This window comes from Accipiter gentilis, chromosome 7, assembly GCF_929443795.1.
Source record: "Accipiter gentilis chromosome 7, bAccGen1.1, whole genome shotgun sequence".
NCBI classification, from domain to species: domain Eukaryota; kingdom Metazoa; phylum Chordata; class Aves; order Accipitriformes; family Accipitridae; genus Astur; species Astur gentilis.
This window is the reverse complement of record NC_064886.1, coordinates 14,668,825-14,677,790: the sequence shown is the minus strand read 5'-3', so window position 1 is coordinate 14,677,790 and position 8,966 is coordinate 14,668,825. Positions and strand designations below refer to the sequence as shown.

The 8,966-nt window shown below is 50.2% G+C and overlaps 1 long non-coding RNA gene across 1 annotated transcript in view; it reads left to right on the top strand.

Moving 5' to 3' along the window:
- LOC126041218 (uncharacterized) overlaps positions 1-8,037 on the top strand; it is a 10,801-nt gene extending 2,764 nt beyond the window's left edge. The window contains exons 2-3 of the long non-coding RNA XR_007506779.1: positions 1-2,873; positions 4,001-8,037. The exon at positions 1-2,873 is cut by the window's left edge and continues 1,978 nt beyond it. This is a non-coding gene — a long non-coding RNA (uncharacterized LOC126041218). The remainder of the gene's footprint in view (positions 2,874-4,000) is intronic.
- Positions 8,038-8,966: the final 929 nt, after the last annotated feature.

The window sequence follows — 8,966 nt, the reverse complement described above, 5'->3', positions numbered from 1 at the left end:
GCCATACAGGTTTCCCCAGAGTTGTTGAGCTCTCGGGGATTTCGCATTTTCTGCTGCAGATTGCAGAGCAAAGTGGCAGGCAGGAGGCCAGGCTGGTGGCGGGGAGGTGGCAGCAGCGCTGCCTGGCTGGCCCTGAGCAGCAAGCCAAACCATGGGCAGCACAGGGCAGCCCATGCTTTGTGGAGCCCTACCACTTTCCCGATGGCACTTCAGCAACAAAACAGTTAAATGCCACATGGGAAGGTTTCCTCCTCCCCAACTCCCCCCAAAATTGTAGTAACATCTTAAGTAGAGGCATCAGACAGACAAGATAAAGGCAAAGCCCTTCTGCGGGAGGATTTGTCTTTCAAATCTAGATTAGCAATTGGTGTTTGGGGAAGATGGGACCCTAATCTGATTGAATAAGGGGAGTTTGTGATATCAATCTCCTTGGATCCCATTGTCTTTGTGCTGCTTTGTAAATTAATATTCATTTTCTTCTCTATGTTTATGCCAAATCTGTTGTGCTTCTTGTCTCTCACTGTTTGATGAATTGCAGTCCTCTGTATTGGATACTGTGCACCAGAATTAGCATTATATTGTGGTTTACCTTTATACATGTGCTTAAGTGGCAGTGAAAAGAGCTGCAGCGTGTGCAGGCTGCAGGCTGGGGAGCTGCAGCTGCCGGTGGGTCCAGAGCCAGGCACCGGCTCTGACGAGGGTCTTTGCAATGGCCCGCTGGCTCTCAGCTGGTGTCGGTGTCTGCTCCAGCCTGGGGCTCCCAGAGCCACCCATCACCTGGCCGATGGGGCAATTCTGGCTGCCGCTGCCCTGGGTGCTCCCCCTGTCCCTCTGGGGACTCAGCCCCCCCTCCCCAGGTCTGGGCTGGATGGGCTGGTTCAGTCTCCAGCACCAGCTTTCCCCCAGCCCGGCCCACCGCCGGCTGCCCCTTCCTGGGACTGTGCCGTCTGCCCGCAGCACCGTGCTCCTGCAGCGCCGCGGTGGCTTTTTTTGCACAGTTCACTGCTAGTGCCACCTTCCCCAAAATTCAATTTTTTCCCCTTCCCTTAGAACATTGCATCTTGTTCAATCCTTCCCCTGTCACACCAACTCCGGCACTGTTTCAATTGGATTCCAAAAATAACCTCTTTATTCACACGGCTCATGCTATTATATCGTAGTACAGCTCGGGCAGGCGAGGGGTCATTCCATTATCCAGGAACGAGATAACTGAGTATTAGGGCAGCCAGCCTCTTTGACTCTCTGCCCTGTGGTAATGGGCCTTTTTTAAGGGCATTAACCAATGTTTCTACTTAGGTATTTGACAAGAGTAAAGGTAACATTGCCATTTAATCCTCTCTTTTCTTTTTTTTTCCTTGCCTACAGACAGCACTCACACATTTACTTCTCTTCAACAGTTCAAACTTCAGCTCAAAACCACAGAGCTCATTTTCTCTAAACCCTTCCCCTGAAGTTCTGGTTACAGGTCAGATTAAATATTGCAGGCACTAGGACGCAGGTAATCATTCCCGCTTCCAATGCCACTGCCGGCTCTCCTCCCTTCGCCACGCCACGCTGAGCCCACTGCCTCCCTGGGGAGACTTGCGGGGGTCCTTCCCGCCAGGGTGCCGCGCTCCTGTGGCGCTGGCTCTGGCCACCCCTCCTGCACGTCCACGTGCCACCGAAACGCGGGTGATGGAGGAAGGTTTTCCTGACCCGCTGGGCTGTGGCTGCAGGGGGGGACAGTGAAGTGTCCAAAGTGGCTGGCAAAGGGACTGGCCCCTCTGCATGGAGGCTGTGTCCTGGCTGTCACTTGCTGGCTCTGGGGATGCACGCAACACAAAAGGCTCGTCCATGAGCACAGGCTTGTCCAGCAAGTGCTGGGCGGGCGTCGCTAATGGAGAAATACCAGCGCACAAGTGACGTTCTGACTCACGCTAGTCTTGCACACGTGTACATCTCGCCCTGGTGAGGCTGCAGCCTGCGAAATACGCTAAAATTTAACGGCGAGTTCTTTCCCACCTCTCACTTCATCCAGGTGCAGTACCTGGAAGTGCTGCCTTCAACCCCTGTTCACAGCAGGAAAATGCCAGAGATTTGGAAGAATATTAATGAGCACAGGGTTTGTAACATTCCAACCATCTCCTCCTAATCCAGACCAGAGAACAGGCAGCAAGGGGACTGAAAGCAGGAGGGAGAAGCTGAAGAGAAGGGCTGACAGAAGGGACAGCAGCAGGATGGGGAGTTAGTTGTGAGTCAGTTACTTACTAGGACTCAGAGCACTGCAGGAATTTAAAGTACAGTGTGAAGCGACCAGCCAGTGTGTTTGTGAGGGCAGGAGCACCCAGCACAGCAGGAGCCTTCTGCTGACCTGAGCAATGCCACTTCCTCTGGATCGATGAGAAAGTGTCCCAGAAATGCTAAGAGATGTGGAAAAAAACCCACATACTGCCACTTAAAAGTTTTTTTAAGGAACAAAACAAGTGGGACACTGGGGTGTCCAGACAATTCACTTGAGGGGTGCACTCCCTGCCTGCTTTCGTTAGAGGTTTGTTGCTACACGTGTGCACAGCCTCATGGGCAGCAAGGATCTGGAGCTGTTGGTCAGGGCAGAGCGACGACTCCGTTTCTTACTCCAGACCAGCCACAGCCCAACTGAAGGCTGCAGACAGCTTTAGAATGGGTTAATTTGTGAATATCCCAAGCACTGCTTTAGCAACACTTCTCATGCCTTTCGCTTCTGAATGTCTCAACTCACACACAGATTTTTCCAGGCAAGGAAGGTTTCAGGCTCTCCTCCAGCAGAAGCATGAAGCCCTCTGTCAGAGCAGCAGTGAGAAAACAACTGCATAGCCCAGCTGCCTCTCTGCTCCCGTTCTTGCGCAGTTGTCCAGGTAAAGCACCTTCAGCTTGGCAACGAAGCAAGCGCGGCTGAATGTTTCTTGAAGGACTTGGTGCCAGCTATAAATTGGTATTTCCCGGTGCTAAGCCCGAGTGCTGTAGCTGTGAGCCAGGTCCCAGCTGCCCACCCCGCGCCCCGCTCCGGGGCTGGGGCTCTGCTCTTCTCCCTTCACAGCGCGGTGCCTCACAAGCTCAGAATGGCCCTGGCATCTCACCGGCACCGGGAGCTCTGCAATAGACGCTTGCTTGTGTGTCCAGATGAAATGCCGTCCCTAAAGTTTGTAATGCCAGCATCTCACCTCTTTAAGAGTGAAAATGTATATACCAAAGATTGTGGCTTAATTGATTGATTAATAACAGAAACTCTAATTGAATCCTCCCAGCTTGTACATAAGATGTCTTAATGTTAGAGCCTAGGGAGTAAATGCACAGCATGGAAGTATGAACTGCAGCACAACCAGTAACACTTTCAATTTAAAAGTCAATCTCATTATACAAGAAGCTGTTTTCTCTATCCCTCTGGAAAGGCAACAGCAATCTCCCATCTTCTCCCTACCAGAGCCACATGGTTTGTTAGTGTCTGTGGGAGATGCAAATACAAGCTTTTTTTTTATTTGTTCCCACCGCTGCATATCTGAGCAGTTCAGTAAATATTCATGAGGCTGCCATTGTAGGAGCTCTGAAAACTACAGAAAATATGCCCTCCGAGGTGACATGTAATTTGGCACTTCCCGCACGGAGAGGCAAAGGATGCAGCCAGAGCAGAAATATCCTAATAATTAAATACCTTGCTACAACCTAATCTTTTCTGTTTCTCATTAAACACAAGACACCTCAAAGCTTTTCCATATGCAGGGACTCTGTAACACAGAAGTTAGCAGGACTAACGAAGAACGGTAGATCCGCACACACCATCCAAGAGACCAGGCGGCATCTAGGGCCAGGAACGCCTGGAATGTCTTTCCAAATTCACACTTTATGGTCATGATGCCTCGAACCGTGGAAAATAGAATCACTCCATGCTGAAATGCCTCCAGATCAGAACAGTCACTTGCACTCAGTGTGCCCCGTGTTTTCCGTGTCCTTAATGGATACTGATCCTGCTCTGTTATCTCGCCAGACAATCCTGCATGTTCCTGGTTTATGCTTCCTGACACACCCTGAACTGAAGATGGTTTGAGTTCATACTCTGGGTTTGACTATTGCAAAGGCTAAAGCCTGCTTGCTGCCTCCTGGAGCTTTGCAGTCCCCACCATTTGATGTCTATGAAAAAAGCCAGACAGTGCCAGAAAAATGTTAACTGAAAAAAAGCACCCCTTCAAGCATTCTCCATGTTTTGCTCCAGTCCATCATTTTGGTTTCTAAGACTCAAAATCTCGGAAGACTGCATCCTCCATGTTAAAACAAGGTACCATCCCTGAGCCAGCATAAACTGACATAGACTCTTCTCTGCCATGAAGGCAAGAAACCGGCTGGAAACGAAGTTCCAGCCTTTTCCTCATTTTCACCTTTTTCCCTATCCATTTCATTAGCTTCCTTGTACAGAACATCTGCCGCCTTCTAGACAGCTGTAATGTGGCCCAAAAGGTCAGGGTCCAGAGTGGTGTGGAAGGAAACATTACTTTTGGCCATGCTATTAAGGAAGTTAATGAACTGCTGAAGTGGATTGCTCCCAGACACTCATTCATGGATGTCTGCCTGGGGGAGACTGCTGCACCTCTGCCCAGGAGCCAAGTGCCTGGGAGGCTCCAGCCTTTCAGTGCTAGACATGACCCGAGGCAGGTGTTCGGTCCTGGACGTGGTTTTTCACCCTACCCAACACAACCTCAGGCAGTCAGTGGCTCCTTGGGGAGATGGGCAGACCTCTGTGACATGACCTGCAGAGAAGCTTTGGGCACCGGTGGGGTGTACAGCAGAGGTCCTCCCATCTCCATGTGCTGCAGCGAGGGCTTGGCCATGAGGCACACAGAGGAGAATGGCTGAGGGCTTCAGAGACAGAGCCTCTTGGATGCCCTCCTGGCCCAACGCTGTCTCCCTGCCTGCAGAGTAGATGTTCAGGGTGTTGGTGCATATCTGGACACTGATCCCTGGAGGGGGATCTCTGCAAGAGGGTCTCTGTGCGGAGATGAGCTCCCACCAGGAGCTTGCCCAGTCCTCCATGGATGTGGGGGCAATGGGGGGGTACTCTGCACCTTGTCCATCCAGGTCCTCCGTTTGTGGTGCAAAGGCAAGCACATACTAATGGTGCCACGTGGTGATGAGACGGCCCCAGAGGATGCTTGATTGAATACCGTCTTGCCCCTGCTTGCAGGCTATGTCTATAACATCTCCTTTATAGATTCGCCAGCCAAGAGATGTCCTGCCTGCCACTTGTCCTGTTCCCTTTAACTACACCATCATTGGCATTTCAGTGTCATTCACGCCGTAATCTCACAGATATCTGTTTCCTATTTGGATTCCCACCTGTCAGAGCACCTCTTTCCCACTGGCGGTATGGCTAGTGAATGACCTTCAGCCAGTGAATGGTTATAGCCTTAAGACAACACAATTAAACATGTTTTATTGCTTAACACACTGTGTCAGGAGCCTTAGTTGTGTTTTTGTTCCAGTCTTCTATCGTTTTCAGAAATGCCTGGAACTGTGACAGCTCAAAGCGCCCGTGCATTTCTGCTCCCAGGTAATCAATAGAAGGCCTCAAGGTATCTCACACTTCTGTCAAATATGGGATTTTTAGCATGAAAGCATTTCCAAGACTTTTTTGGTCATTGCAAGACTCCCCCCTCCCTCCCTCTCCAACAGTTATCACGGCAAGGACACGGGGCGGCAGTGGAACAAAGCAGCCTGAGCCACCGGTGGGAGGGTCCTCCAGACGATTCCCAAGAAGGGCATGGCAGGCTGCGTCCTTCACTGGGGGCTCTGATAACGCTTGAGCCCCTGCACCTGGGGGCAGGCGGTCACCCTGTGGGAAGCGCCGCGATGGGGTGGGACGGGCAGGGCTGGGGACGGGCCAGCGGCACGTGCCAGTGGGACACAAGGCTTACAGGATATTCACAGGACTGATTCAGGCTGAAAACCAGTTATTTTCATTAGTGGAGATAGTCTGTTTTCCCTTAACTTCTGGGCTGTTGCTCTCGTTTTACCTGTCTTCTGTTGTATTTTGAAGAATCCTTGTGAATTAGATCCCAGCAGTAATTTACCTGTTTTTCAGAATAATGCCTGTGCTCACAGGAGCAGCATTCCAGGATGAAGTCTTAGTTTCTTTGGGCACAAAAATGTCTTTCCACTTTAGAAAATTATTCCAGGTGAAAATTCAACATTTTTATATTTTTGCAGTCTCACAAAGCTTGTTTTTTCTCACATGAAGAAGGCTTTCCACTGTTACCCCATTTGCATCATCATGGGCTTGGTTGCCATTTGTCTTGCTTGCTGGACCTCTGCTGCTGCCGTATCTTTTAGCACACAGCTCAAAACCTTCGGTTCAAACCTCCACCAGGTTGAAATGGAGGCTGCGGACGTTTTGAATAAAATCTGATTTCTGTGTAAAGAGTCCACTTTCCGTTATGGCCTCTGTGAATTATTCTTTGCTATTTCTTAAATGCCCCCTCTGTGCAAAGTCAGGCCATGTGATTTGTGTGAACTTTTTAATAAGCCCTCTCTCAGACTGTCTCACATTTATGTGTAAATGACCACTCATTTCTTGAATCCCTACTCAACTGGCTTGTGCAGTTGGCGTCATTAGTGGTTTTAACTGCACTTAAATTGTCATGATCTGCCTGTGAGTTGTATTGGTCAAGGAGCAGTTGTTGGACACATCCATCATTTCTGTCTTGATCTAACCTCCAGATCTCCTTTGTTGCCAGCGGTAAATGCTTTTGGCAGCGACCAGCGGGCGCAGCAGGGCTCTGCCGATCCTGCGCTAAGGTGTGAGGTCTGTGCACACAGGGCAGTTCCCACAGGAATTAACAGGTTTTGTTGCTGACCAAATTCTTTTCCTGTTCCTCCTCCTGCAAGAGATGTTTGCTGCCTCTGTGGCAGATCCCTCTGAGTGAGATGACGCTTGTTCAAACTCAGATTCGGTGGGAGTTTTGTTTGCAGAACCCGGAACAAACTAACCAAAAAATTAAAGTGAAACTGCTAATTAGACTGAGATTGTGCAATGCTGGCTTTACTTAAAGGTCCCTCACCCCAGGCAGGACCTCCTTTGCAGTGGTGCCCATTCGGATCTGTGCCCAGAGCAAGGTGCAAGCTGTCCCTGGGCCAGACTCATTGCAGTAATGCAGGACCCTGTGCATTTTGAAACTGTTTGCATTTCAAGAATTTCTCCTGGGGCTTCTGAGGCTCCTCTGCAGCTGCGGGGGATGCAGTGCCTGGAGGCGGATCAGGCAGCCCGCACAGAAAGCTGCTGAAAACCAATGCACTCCCCTCTCGGGGCTTTGGGGGACCGTCGTCTGCAGCGTGGCATTCTCCTGAAAAGCCAAGGTGAGAATCCCGAGGTAGCACTCGATAACAGGAGGCTGGCAACGCTGGGCATATTGCTGCACTTCATTCCTGGTGAGGTCTGGAAAGCTCTGCCTGGGATGAGGAAGACCAAGCCTTCCTCCTTCAGACATGCAAAGCCACTTCTGCAACAGAAGCAGTGACACTCCCAGTGACAGACCAAGCCGAGGGCAGCTGTCATCACTGTCCCACCTGCAGGTCTGCTGGGTACCCCGCTCCAGGGGCCCTGATTTTGTCCACTTCTCTCACCTCTCTGGAGGTGGCTGCTGCCTGCCCGCTGCTCTCAGCTGGCAGCAGGCTCCGCTGGACCACAATTCCCCAGAAGCCCGTCAGGTTGCGTTTCCACAGCAAGCTTCTCTTATACTGCAAATGCCGCTGTTGCGTGGCAAGCCAGTTCCCTTTCTCCTCCTGGCTCTGAGTGCCCTCCCTAGGGCCAGACCGGTCGCTACCTGTGCGCGGCTCAGCACGGCTGCAGAAAGCAGAACCCCGGGGCCCTGGCCGGGCACGGGCTCCGCGGTAGCACTGGCCGGCGGCGAGCGGGGAGGCCACGAGGAGCCAAAGCCATCGCCCTTGATTGGAGAATCCTGACACAAATGGCAAGAGAAAAACAAATAGGGAGGGAAATGAACAAATTATACCGATAATTGGTTTAAAAAATGCATCAAAGAAAAATGATATCCAATAATACTGCTGGTTCCTAATGAATGTGTCTGTAATAAAATCAGGCTGTTTGGGCCGTGGTTAGCCCTGCACTTCACATCCCCAGATTAAAAATGGAACATCTGTGATGATTTAATTTACATGTTAATAACAAACAGGCCTCCAGAAACCAACGAATAAATGCCTTTTATTGCCGGCGTATCTTTTCCACTGCAGCTTGAATGAAAACTCTGGTAATTAATTGTTTTAAGCGATTCTATTAAAAAGTGTCTGGAAGTGCTGTGTGCCGAATGTTTATGTGGGCAGGCAGACGAGAAGAATACAGACGAGGAAGCAGCCTGCTAATTATGTGCCTTTTTAAAATTCACTGCCTTAAAGACATGGGATACTTTTAAACATGGAAGTCGACCCGAGCGCATTTATTTTTTCCCCATTGTTCCTTTCCAGTTGAAAAGTTTGCAATTTAAAATAAATAGCAAATCCTGATGTTGCTGTGTTCCTTCACAAAGTGAAATGGAAGCGAAAGCACTCACTCTGCCCGGAGAGGCGGGTGCTGGGGGAGCATCAGGGTTTGGCTGTGGGGTGGCCATGTGTCCCTGCAAGCATTGCCACATGGTGCCCTGGGACGTGGGACATAGGATGTGGCACCCTGACCAGAGATTGCCTGTGCATGCACCAGCTCTGCAGCAGCAGCTGAAGCACGATGAGATAATCACATGGTAGCTTCAGCCTTTCTCTCAAGATGTGTTTATTTTAAAAGGAAACTCTTTCAGATGCTCTGTGTTCAGAAACAGAAGGAAGGCACTTAAGATGTCAAAATGCAGAGATAATACTGAAACCCGTCCATTTCTCAAGCCTTGCAAAATTCAGGATGAGGGCTTGGGTATTCAGTATCAGTCAATCCTCTTCTCCTTGGCAAGCAAAATTCA